This window comes from Dipteris shenzhenensis, chromosome 14 (assembly GCF_047967505.1).
Source record: "Dipteris shenzhenensis isolate YYH24624 ecotype China chromosome 14, Dip_SZ_1.0, whole genome shotgun sequence".
Classification (NCBI taxonomy): domain Eukaryota; kingdom Viridiplantae; phylum Streptophyta; class Polypodiopsida; order Gleicheniales; family Dipteridaceae; genus Dipteris; species Dipteris shenzhenensis.
In genome coordinates this window covers 21,782,795-21,795,784 of record NC_141609.1, presented here as the reverse complement: position 1 = coordinate 21,795,784, position 12,990 = coordinate 21,782,795, and the positions used below count along the sequence as shown (strand labels likewise).

The 12,990-nt window shown below is 44.5% G+C and overlaps 1 protein-coding gene across 1 annotated transcript in view; it reads left to right on the top strand.

The window, feature by feature from the left end:
* Positions 1 to 3,943: 3,943 nt before the first annotated feature.
* LOC147894334 (Clathrin adaptor complexes medium subunit family protein) overlaps positions 3,944 to 12,990 on the top strand; it is a 51,610-nt gene continuing 42,563 nt past the window's right edge. Inside the window, exon 1 of the mRNA XM_087384497.1 lies at positions 3,944 to 4,139. The gene's annotated coding sequence lies outside the window, so the exon portion shown is untranslated. The remainder of the gene's footprint in view (positions 4,140 to 12,990) is intronic.

Below are 12,990 nucleotides of genomic sequence, written 5' to 3'. Positions count from 1 at the left end.
AAATTGGCTTATGATCACATAGTCAATACACTTGAACCTTGAGGAGTTTTGCATGCGTAACTTTCTGTGCCTTTGAAATATGAATTGCCATTACAAATTTGCAACCCAAAGCATCCACATAGGGTGAGGAGTTTTGATGCCCTTTTCTTGCCTGTTTTTTCTCCATTGTCCTCTTCCAATTCTTCCATCCATTGTGATTATGCCTTGCATCAAGCCTCTTCTTGCATTGAAATCCGTTTTGTGAGGATAATTGGATGCTCTTAAGAATCCTAGCCATGTCCTCCTCTAAACGCATAAAAAGAGGGTCTTCACAAGATAAATGGCTATTTTTTTAGTTGATTGAGTTATTCGCAGTTGTAAAGTACCATGCTGCCATCCTAAAATTTGCCTCTTCTACTTGTATATCTAACTACATATATTGTTTATATGGGTCGTCTTTTTTATGATCTTGATTGTTTTTTCTAATGTCTTTGTGAGGTAGCATGCTATCCCACCAAAACCTCTCCCTCCTATGTGTGTTTTTGTGTTCCATGTTGTGTTTTCAAGAGTCCCTCCATTAGAAAGGATTCATTCCCCTCATGTTCCGATGTCTCCAATACTATAAGTATATGCGTCTTTGCTATTTCGTCTTCCAATGCAATGACCTTGTCCAAATTCCATCCTCCCACATTCCATATTTTGATCATGAGGGTCTGAAGTCCTTATTTATGCCTCTCCTCTCTTTTGCTCTTTCCTATAATGACAGCTTTCCTATCTTTCATGTAGGCATTCTTTACTTCATTTTTGGCATTTCTAATGACCTCAAGCTCCTTGAGTTTTTGGGTGTACTGACTCCTTGTAAGGTCTTCATTTATCCATATGGAGTGTTCCTTGTGATGTTGGTTATGATGATTCAACACTTTGAGGCAGGATTATGCGTCCCATAATTTAGTAATTATTTGTCTCGATTTTTGTCCTTTCCTCCCCACTCTGAATGCATCTTGCCATGTTGTTGCAGATATGTGCATGGTATTCTAGAAAAACATCCATGATGACCTTTTCAATGTTCTCATTTTCACTCTCCTCCACCCCCACAATTCTCATGTTGAAGGCTTTTTCTTGTTGCTCTTTTGTCTCTCATTTTATTGTTAACTAGATCATCAATAATATTGATGATGTCTTTTCTTTTTGGCAATTATTGGACCTGCTACTGTTTTGTCTTTGCCTGCATTTTTAGTTCAGATATTTCCTTCTCTATTTTCTATTCCATGATGTGTACTTTGGCATAGCTTGTCTCTATTTTATTTTGCATTGTTGACACTTTTTGAGACAACACGTTCACAATGTCTCTCAACAACTACTCAACTTCTTGAACCAATGGGGCATTCTCATTGTGCATTTTTTATCAAAGCCTCATAAAATTTCCCTTTGAAGACTCATATAAATTAGAAAGGGGGAGCATAATCCTCAAAGGAGATCTTTTGAGACCAAAATATGAGACTTGGATCTCGTATAAGCCTGTCTATGGTTCCATATTCACTCTACTCACTTAAAAAATTCACACCTTTTCAAAACCACAGCAAAGCGAGCCCGAACCAATTGCAAACTTCATGTAAATTTTGGGACAAAATTCACATATTTATTCAAAAAAGCATTGTGTTACAAAATTTTAGGGAACAACTGCTCATAAATATCAACTATCCATAAATATTATCTTTACATTATCAACTCCTGTTACAATACTATGTTTCCAACACTAGATTTTTCCAAAGAGTACCATTATTCAAGTGATATATATTCTGCTTTTGCATGCAGAGATCATAAGAATAAAGCTTGGAACACGTGGCACTGTGCTACTGGTAGAGTTTGATGGACTTGCATTGACCATGGAGTCTGATGGACTTGCACTGACCATGGAGTTTGATGGACTTGCATTGACCATGGAGTTTGATGGACTTGCATTGACCATGGCTTCTTCCATAGCCTTCTATGATGCTCAACATCCTCGTTAACTTCAAGAGGCGCATCACTAGACTAGGTGCCTTCACGCTTGGAGGAGAGCCTCCTTCAGTAAGCTCAAAATACCTCAGGGTAGACTTCAACAATCCCTTGATATGTTGGTTGCAATGTGGCTGCGTGTAGCGAGCATCCACCGTGAAAAATCTAGAGGCCACATCATTTGGTGTAATAGAGTATCAAGCGATCATTGACTTCTACAAGCATTGAGCCCACACCATATCCATGCCACGCCCTTGAAGCAAGATCATCCATGATGCAAATGGGTAATACTTACCTGCTTTGCAACATCTTAAGCACACACCTAGTAAAAGGCATTCAAAATCAGCACCCTAGTTTATACTTCCAAAACATAAACGACCTATCAAATATATTTCCACTATTCAAACAAACCCAGTTCTTCATTTCATCAGTGCCACAACACACATACAATTCGACTCATGACTCTATATCTTCCATGTTAATGCTTTTGGAAACCGTTTGGAAGTGTAGCTACCTGATGTCCTTTAGACCATACCCAAGCATGCAAAGCCCTACACATAATCATCCCACCCATAAGTCTCTTCCTACTGCACATAATGTATTTTTGAATAGCCTTGTACATAGCTCGTACGCTCTTCGCAGAACGACTTGGCACACCATCTGGAGATGCAAATGGAATAGAGACCCTTTCCTCTCTATCAAACAAAGGTCTACAAGACAACATGACTCTGAAAACTTTTTGACAGCGCCAATAAGAGACACGTGTATGTGAGCACCTCCTACACCGATTGTCATGCTCACCTCGTACCAAAAAGTTGACTCGTGCTATTGAAGGTGAGAAGGATGTCCGACCCTCGTACCCTCCTCACACTTTACCGATAGGTGGTCTGCCTCTACCCCTTTTCACAACGTTTGACCTGCATGCAGCTTTACAATCGTTAGACCCAGAGCATAAACACAACCCGCACAGTGCACTAACTCAAAAACACCAACCTTTGTGCTTTTGGGCCTCGGCCCTTCGCTTGCCTCATGTAGCCAGTTTGCAACGCCATCGACATCCTTCTCACCTTCAATAGCACGAGTCAACCGTTTCAGCTTCATCCTCCACTCTCCTCACCTCCATCTTCGCTCCTGCCACCCTCACTCCCTCTAAATCCCTACATCTCGACATGGGCATGAATATCTATCATGGTGGAGCAATTTAATGCTCTGCCTCCTTTGGCTTGTCCCCAACTCGTCGTTGCCATGTGGTGAGCATGAAGAGGCTTTTGGGCGCTTCTACTTAACTACCCTAATTTGACCACTAACCTTACATTATGGCCCTAAACCTTATATTATGTCCTTATACTATCCGCCCCCGGGTCCCCCTCATCTTTTACTGATCACCCATTAGAACTCATCGCGGGCACCTATTGGCAATGAAGTTGGTTGCTCACTCCAGCTTCTCTCAGTAAATGTCTACTTGTAATATTTGATTTTCGCTACACTCCAAGTTCTCTCAGTAAATCTTTGCTTGCAATATCTGATTTTTGCTTCTAATATCTAAGCTGTTTGTTACGTAAGGGTCAAGATCCATTTGCCAATTCTTGATGATGAGAGAGAGAGAGAGAGAGAGAGAGAGAGAGAGAGTTTTAATTCACAACACTAGCTTGCTAGCAAGCCAATAGGGTCACATAAAGGATCAAACAAACAGAGAGCCGTGGAAAGAGAGCCTTAACTAAGGCCGTTTACACACTTGGCCCACCGTGGGCATGCCCAAGGTTCATGGACGGGCAGGATTGCCCGCCCATAGTGGAGATGCATTCAATGAAAGTTTTGAGGGCTTGAGCGCCCATAGTGTGTAAACACCCTAATTAAATACACAAGTGGTCCTCTGCACGCGGCCACCTCTGCTCGCGCCATCTCAGTGGTCCCCTCCATGCCCACTCGCCATCGCCCTTAAAATATGCGGTAAATCCCCTGAGAGGGAAGAGCCGGGAAAGCAGCAAGCGGGATTCCTCAACCGCAAAGATCCACGTGGGATGTAAAACTTGATGGTGTGAATGTTGTTTCCTTAGGCACGTTGTTTGTATGAGCAGAAGTTGCATCGGTTATTGGGGATCTGCCCTCTTTGGATTTGACAGTCATGCAGCGGACTGAAGATCTGAACTCGATCTCGCAAGGTTTGTAGCCTCTTGCATTGCTTGATCTTAATTATCGGTTGGTTGCAGCCTACTTCCAAATTGCTTGTTAAGAGTAGCTATTCTAGTTTGAATGTGTCGGAATAGGGATTATTTGACTGAGTTGATTGAGTCTGCACTGTCACAACTGAGTGTACAACTTTTCGAAACTTTCGTCATTTGCTGGTTCTACGTCTCCTAGATATTGTGTCTGGAGGGAATGGCGATGAGGAAGGAGTCGCATCCTTTCTTGTCGATGGATTGCGGAGATAATTCCCAGCGTTTGTTCCTATGATGTTTCAACCTGTCGACTTAGGCAATCTCTCGCATGAATTTAGACGAATCTAGTAGGGAGGAGTGGTGCCTCAGATCGCTTTGTCACACCCAACCTTGAAGATTGTCCTGTATTCGCTCTGTTGTGCAGATTCAAAGTAAAGGGAAGCCCAAGTCCCGAGCAGGTTGTGTGCATCGTTCATTGCTACATCTTGGTGACAAGCAAGGCTCTGCCTGCAAAAGGGTAGGAATAAACGAGCTTTGATTTTGAGCTCCTCACCTGTAGGGCGCTGATGGGGAGGCCTTTTACATCATGTTTCAAAAGAAAAGACAGAAAAGTTTATGGATTTATTCTATTGAAACGCAAGTCTTATGATGAAAGCAGTACTCCTCGACCCATCTATGCACTCTGGTAACTCATCCACGAGTTGCCAGGGTGATACAATGTTGTAATTACGAGAAAACTGACATGGGAACTCCGCTTTTATGTGACTAAGTTCCTTGTGGAAGCCCTTAGTGCTTGAACACATTGTCTAGACGTTGTTAGGTAACCTCAGAACTCAGGAGCATCAGATAAACTCTGGATATATGCACTTGAAACCACTAACCATATCGCCAGAGTGCATTTCGACTTAGTCGTTTCTCTGACTACTCAGCTCTGCACAGCAGTCACACTATCTGTGACAGGGCCTCGACCATCCTGGATGCTCCAGGAAGACCTGCAATTGCCACCATACAGCATTTACCCATTGCTGCACCAGACATCATGTTCTGGCCTCCGTACATGGTGCTGTATCATCCATACTTGTTGCTGCAGCATCCGTACAGGTATGTCCTCTTTTAAAGCTACGTTGCGAGCCCCAAGTCCTGGACGTGTGGCAGCCCACATGACAGTCTATACTGCAGTCCACATGGCTAACCTGTGGATGTTTCCCTCATCCATGTGGCATCCAAACTTGATGCACACACAACAGACTATCAAACCCCCCATTCATACATTGGCACCAAGTCCTTGTGCTCTCCTCATATGGGGGCTCACAGGTGGGACGATGGACCCTATTTTCCAATGCTCCCTTTCATTGTCACACCGTGGCCCTCAATGAGCCAAAGACATATATACTCCATCTGCTCCCTTTGAGACAAATGTCGTACGAACAGGGCTGGCATGCTATACAGCTCAGGTACAATCTCTGGTTACACCCAGTTGTCCCTCTCTGAACTTGGGAACCTTCTAGATCCTGAAGGGAACCAAGTCCTCTAGGCCTGTTTCAACCCATTATGCAACTTGCATGATTGTCGTCACAACATACATCCAGAAACCTTGAAATTAGTACAGGCTGTCTCCAGACAGAAGCTCGAAATGAGGTCCTCTCAGGTTAAAATCCTGAGCCCACCAAGATATAGTTATGTAGATGCTGTGGCCCCATCATCATCAGTGTCAACTGTACGTAACAATTCACAGTAGTCCTTGGAAGTGTCCCTTTTCTTACTGGTCTCGCCTTTCTTTAACTTGCCCTTCGCTTTACCTTTGGTAGTGATGTTGAACGCTTTCTTACTGCCATTCCTCGTAGATCAACAAGGGAACATACTCCTCGAAGGTCAACATCTTTGATGTCTCTCCAGCTGTGAAGGTTGTCACTAACCCAATGAAGGTGCTTGGCAGTTTGCTCAGCATGAGTGGCCAACTGATTGCTTTCCACCTTTGGACCCATAGCGGCCACTTGATCCTTTAACACTCAGACCTTGAAAAGATGATCACTCACTTGGTAACCTTCTTCCATGTTCAGCTTGAACAATTGATTTTGGAGCATTACAATGCGATGGGTATAGATTGGGTGGTTTGTCCCATCCAACATGCCCATCACACCAAAATTTTGGAATTGGCATTGGCGTGTGGTCACCATTCGCACCTGTGAGATCTTACTTCAAAAGGAATTCTTCTACACACTGACCTGCTGAGTCGAAGTCAATCTTTGTATTGGATGGCTTGATCACAAAGGCATACACCTCTTGGCTTCAAATTCAGCCTCCAATGTAACCCTAATCTTTGTATTGGATGGCTTGATCACAAAGGCATACACCTCCTAGCTTCAAACTCAGCCTCCAATGAAACTCTAATCTCTCATATCTTAGCGGCCACTTGATCCTTTAACACTCGGACCTTGAAAAGATGATCACTCACTTGGTAACCTTCTTCCATGTTCAGCTTGAACAATTGATTTTGGAGCATTACAATGCGATGGGTATAGATTGGGTGGTTTGCCCTGTGAGATCTTACTTCAAAAGGAATTCTTCTACACACTGACTTGTTGAGTCGAAGTCAATCTTTGTATTGGATGGCTTGATCACAAAGGCATACACCTCCTGGCTTCAAATTCAGCCTCCAATGTAACCCTAATCTTTGTATTGGATGGCTTGATCACAAAGGCATACACCTCCTGGCTTCAAATTCAGCCTCCAATGAAACCCTAATCTAAGCACACAAATCCTATGTGTGAGAAAGGCCTACCTCTTACGACGTCTCAATCGTCGAAAGATCCTCTGTGCATCAGGTGGCATCAGATGACCCAAAGCCCACTCTTGTATCAGATGGGCTCTCGCCTCTCTGCACTCATCGTCGAACCAAGGGTTTTGGGGCATCTTCCCCTCTTGGATCCGCATGGGTCGGCTCGTGGGAAAGGATCTGGTAGCAATGTCGTGTACCACGGAGACCAAGGTGTCGGAGGCACTGGCGAGGTCTATATCATCTCCAAGTAGAGTCAGGAGCTCTGTAGCTAAGTGATTCACATACACTGGGTCAAGGGCACGATCAAAATGGATCTAGATGTGTACAGGCACGTGGGGGACTCTCTGTGTGGTTGGCATAGTGGCAGAGATATTGGAAGGCCAAGTATGAGTGGTTAGCTTCGAGTGGTGGGGGTATGGCTAAGTTGTGTATCCGTGAGACAAAGTCTGGTGGGCCTAGTAGATAGTCCACTGTACTAGACCCACCACCATGCGGGAAGCAGGTGAGTCTCCCAGAAGATGACCATCTATAGATAACCAGGTCGTGGGTTGCCCCCAGCTCAAGTAGATGTCGTATACCCTGTCACCTGTGGGGCATCTACAGAATGTCTCAAAATCCCAAGCTCAGCTGCATCTAGCTCCGGGACTATGTGTGGATCTCTGTCATCTGTGAAGTCAAGCAGGCCCACTTGTTTATGCCCTGTTAGTGCATTGAAATCCCCCAGATGTAGTGTGTCTCCTTGTCTAGAGAACTCCGTGATGTCATCATGGATCGTCTCATATGGGCTGTGTCCATCTGTAGTGACCTCTCGTGCATAGGATGATGTGTTTGGAGGGAAGTAGCACACCGCAATGAAGATAGGTCGGGCATCTGGAAGCTGAACTCATATCCACATGCTCCTCTCTTCGGCCACAAAGATAAGTGATCTCATGTGATTTGAAAAGGACAACCACTCCCCCAGAGCCTCGTACTCTGCTCTCTCTCCTCAACTCCCTCCTGTGAGCTGACTCCCATGTGTATCCTGTTACTGTGGGCAGCCCTCTCTTTGGGCTTTCGCGTGTCTCGATGTAGAAGATCACATCTTTGTCATTATATGTCTCCAAGAAACCTCCTTGGTCAGACCATAGTGTGCCATTACAATTCAATACTACTATTTTCAGTCCGGTGTGTGCACACATCCCATGGGCTTGACACCATTATAATTCTCCCTCTTCCTTCTCATTCTTCTCTTCCTTTACCTCCCTTTGTCGGACGATAACCCTACCATCCCTATATGCAGCTGATTTCCCTGCTTCCCTTGCTACCATTACTCGTACCATACCTTCCGTCAATGCTCCTATTGTAGAAGTATGAGGTCATCATCTAGGTAGAGCCTGGTTCCCTTCAAAGTCCCTCTCGTGCTCATGAGGGTTTTTCTGTCCATGGCTGTCTGGAACTTCAGCACTAGTGGCTTAGTAAGTGCCTCAAGTTTGCCCACCCTCCAAGCTGTCTCGCAAGTGAGGTTGACCCCCATTTTGGTGAACAGTGTCTTGGCATCTCCCATTGGTAGGCCCCTCACCAAGACATTTAGTGCTTTGCTGGTCCTCTTTTCCTGCTCAAGTGCTTCGGAGATGAACTCTTTCTTTGGGGCTGTTGTGCCCTTTTTGAAGAGAGAGAGAGAGAGAGAGAGAGAGAGAGAGAGAAGGGGGGTATTAAGGTTTGCGAAAGGCAAAAATGTCTATGAGATTAAGGAGCCGAGAAACATATGTAGGCCATCTTCTCCCGGTCGTATTGATGCCCTTTGGGCCCTGGTATGTGGCATGTAGCATTAGTTATTGGCACTTTTAGTGTCTTATGACACCTAGTACTAGTGGTACCACTAGGACACTAGGTCCTAGGGTTCTCTTTTAAAGTACTTTGTACTTTCATTTTCCTTCTAGTTGATGTGACGGCTTCCACTTATTGGTCCACTCTTGTGCATCCTTTTGCTTCCGTGAGCCTACAGTGGTATCAGAGCACTTCCTTCTTGGACCTGCTCCCTACTCCTAGCTTCCTGCTTCTAGCTCCAGCTCCCGCATTTCAGCTCCATCGTTAAGCTACAGCTCCTGGACTTCCCGCACAGCTCCTGCGCGTCAGCTCGTCTGTACGATTTCGCACAGTTTGTACAGTCGTACGGATTTTTGTACGGCGCGTTAGCTCGTCTGTATAGCCGTACGGATTTTCCCGAACCGCGTGCCAAAAAATTTATCCGTATAGATCCGTACGGCTGTCCATACAGTCCGTACTATGCGGCAGAAATCTGTCGTACAGTTCCGTACGGCTGTCCATGCTTATGCGTCAGATTTGATTGTATAATTTCGTTTGTACTGTTTTGTACTTGCAGGATTCTTTTGTAGGCTCAGTTGTGCTTTCAGCCATTGTTTGGCTTCGATTTTGGGAGCAGACATTGCAGTAAATCTGCAATTTTTTTGTGACATTTGGGGCTTTTGCATTTGGGCTATGATTTTGCAGGTAGATTGCAGATTTGCAGACAATTTGGGGATTTTCTTGAACCTGCCCCATTTTTGGCTCAGTTTTGCTCTACAAATTGGGGCTTTTGGGTCTATTGCAGGCAGATTGCACGATACTTTCAGATTTGCAGTGAATTTGGCAAGAAATTGCAGACCATTTGATCACATTTGCAAATTACAGCTTAATTTGGGGCTTTTCCAGATTTGGACAACAAGTCCTTTTTTTTTTGCAGTTGCAAGCCTTGAGGCTATCTTTTGGGTTACCTTGTCAGTGCATTTTTGACTTGTCCCATTTGCAATGGCTGGCAACAATCATGATTTACTTGGCATTCTTCGTGAAGATGATAAGTTGGATGGCACTAACTATCTGATGTGGTCTTATCTCATGAAACATATTCTTGTTGCAATACATTTTTGGAATGTTTCTGGGATTAATATGAGGCCAACCAATGCTACAGTGGCTGCTCCTAATGCTGGTCCCTTTGCAGAGGGGACTCCTCCTGATGCTTTATCCTCTAGCACCCCTATTGCTGCTCCTCCAACTCAGGAACAAACAAGATGGGATGCAAGAGATGCAAATGCACATTCCTGTATTGCTTTATCATGCAAGAGAATCATTATTCCACACATCCAGTCATGCAGGACAGCAAAGGATGCTCGGGACAAATTGGCTTCTCTTTATCAAATTCGCAATGAGGCACGTGCTGCATATTTAAGAAGGCAATTGCAGGAAGTCAGCATGAATGAAGGTGATTCTATGGATGCATACTTGACCAAGGTCAAGGACCTCATGGAATAACTTGCCAATATTGATGAGGTGGTGCTAAATTTTCAGCTTGTCAGTACCACATTGAATGGGCTGCCAGATACATATCAAGGGTTTGCTAGAACCCTTCGACTAGTGGCCATAGGTAATCCAAACCACTACTCCTTTGATCAGTTAGTCACTTTGCTTTTGCAGGAAGAGCAAAGTCATGCTAATAGGCAAGCTACTATTCCTGATCATGCATTTGCTTCACAGGAGCCAGGAAAAGGCAAGGCTTCCAAGCCTATGGGCAAGCCTAAATATGCGCCTAACAATGGCAATTCCTCCAATGCATCTCAAAATACAGCATATAAGTCAAAGAAGAAAAGATGCAACTATTGTCGCAAGCCAAGGCATGAAATTTTAGAATGCAGAAAGCGCATTGCTTCGGAGAAGATTGACAATCAATGCCTCACATGCACATGCTCTCCAGGATGATTGGGCATGGGCTGTCCATTGCTCTTTTGAATGAATCAGGATGCAAGCTTGTCACCCTCAATAGAGATAGGGGGGGAGAGTATATGTCAAAGGAGCTTGATGCATTTTTGTCTTCACGGGGCATTGTTCACTCATGCACTATCCCTTACACTCCTCAGCATAATCTTGTTCTTGAAAGGAAGAACATGTCCACTACGGAGATGGCCAGAGGCATGCTTAAGGCCAAGTCCTTGCTCAATAAATTTTGGCTTGATGCAGTGATGTGTGCCAACTATGTGTTGAATAGATCACCTACAAGGGCATTGAGGACTGTTACACCTTATGAAGCATGGAAAGGTAGGAAGCCTTCACTTTCACACATGAGAGTTTTTGGGTCTCTTGCATATGTTTATGTACCATCTCAGCTGAGACATAAGCTTGATGATAAGGCAATCAAATGCATATTTATTGGTTACACCCAGGAGAGCAGAGGGTATCGGTTGTACCAACCAAGTACTGGAAAGATTATTGTTAGTAGAGATGTTATCTTTGCTGTTCGGCTTCTCTTGTGGACTGCAAAGCTAAGCCAGAAGTTGACATGTTTGATGCCTTTGACTCTTGGTTACCTTTGCTTCCCTCAGAGGGGGATTTCGACCAGCAACATCAGCCTCCTGCGGGCCCTTCAACAAGCAATGATCAGCCAGCACCCCATGCTGATTTGCAGGTTCCTCTTCTAGCACAAAATGATCCCACTATTCATGATGCAGTGATTGAAGAAAGAGCTGTCAATAGATAGCAAAGGCAAGTTCCCAGATGGCTTCTTGACACATTAAGGGACATCAAACAAGATCAAGAGGACCTCTTGCTGCCCAGACAAGATCAGGGAATAGACAGATGCATGGTCACTTTCTTGAGTTTGCACTCGCTACAGCTTGCAATGAAGAGCCTTTGTGCCATAAAGATGCTTTTGACAGCAAAGAGTGGATGGATGCCATGAGAGTTGAGCTACAATCTATTGACAAAAATGATACATGGGAATTAGTAGATCTCCCTCTCGGCAAGCATGCCATTGGTACCTGGTGGGTCTATAAATTAAAAAGGAAATCTGATGGCAGCATAGATCGACGCAAAGCACGTCTTGTTGCAAAAGGGTATGCCCAACAACAAGGCATTGACTTTGAGGAGACCTTTGCTCCAACTTCTAGGATTACTACTATTAGATGTGTCATTGCCATTGCAGCACCACCATTGGCAAGTGCACCAGCTTGACATCAAGACTACCTTTCTTCATGGGGATCTGCAGGAAGAAGTTTATGTGACACAACCTCCTGGCTTTGAGGTTGTTGGCTCTGAAAACAAGGTATGCCGGCTGAGAAAAGCCCTTTATGGTTTGAAGTAGGCACCCCGGGCATGGTATGCTAAAATTCATGCACACTTACTACTTCTTGGTTTTCAAAATAGCCCCACAGAGCCCACTCTTTATGTCCGTGGGAGTGAATCTGATTTTATATGTGGATGACATGCTGATCACGGGCCCTGCAAGCTTTTGAAATGTCAGACATGAGACAGTTGCAGTATTATTTGGGCATTCAGTTTGCTCATGTTGAGGGGGGTATTATGATGTCCCAGTCCAAGTATATTGGACAGCTCCTTGATTGTTTTTAGTTTGAGGATTGCAAGCCAATCTCTACTCCAGTGGACCTTGGCTTCAAATTTTCAGCTCATGGTGGGAGCTTACCATGTGATATCACTCTTTACCAACAGGTTGTTGGATGTCTCATTTACTTATGCCACACCTGACTTGACTCATAGTATGCAGTATCCCAGCTTGACAGGTTCATGCACATGTCCAGTCCATAGCATTGGCAGGTAGTGAAGAGAGTCTTCAGATATCTCAGAGGCACTCAGGATTTAGCCCTCTTCTATGGTGATTAGGGTTCACTTACCATGCATGCTTACATGGATAGTGACTGGGTAGGTTGTTGCGACACCAGAGTGTCACATACTGGCAACTGTTTTTTGCTTGGTAGTTCATGTATCTCTGGGCTCAGCAAGAAGCAACCAACAACTGCCACATCCAGCTGTGAGGCTGAGTACAGGGCAGCCTTCACCGCTACAGTAGAGTGTGTCTGGCGTCGACAATTACTTATAGATCTTGGTATTCTCAAGACATCCTCCACTATTGTCTACACTGACAGCCAGAGTGCTTTGGCCATTGCGTGTAATCCAGTGTTTCATGCGCGTACCAAGCACATTGAAGTTCACTATCATTATGTTCAAGAGCGGTCGTCAGCAGGAGACAGAGAGTTGTCCCACCTTCCCACAAAGGACAACATAGCAGATATGTTTACAAAGGCACTTCCT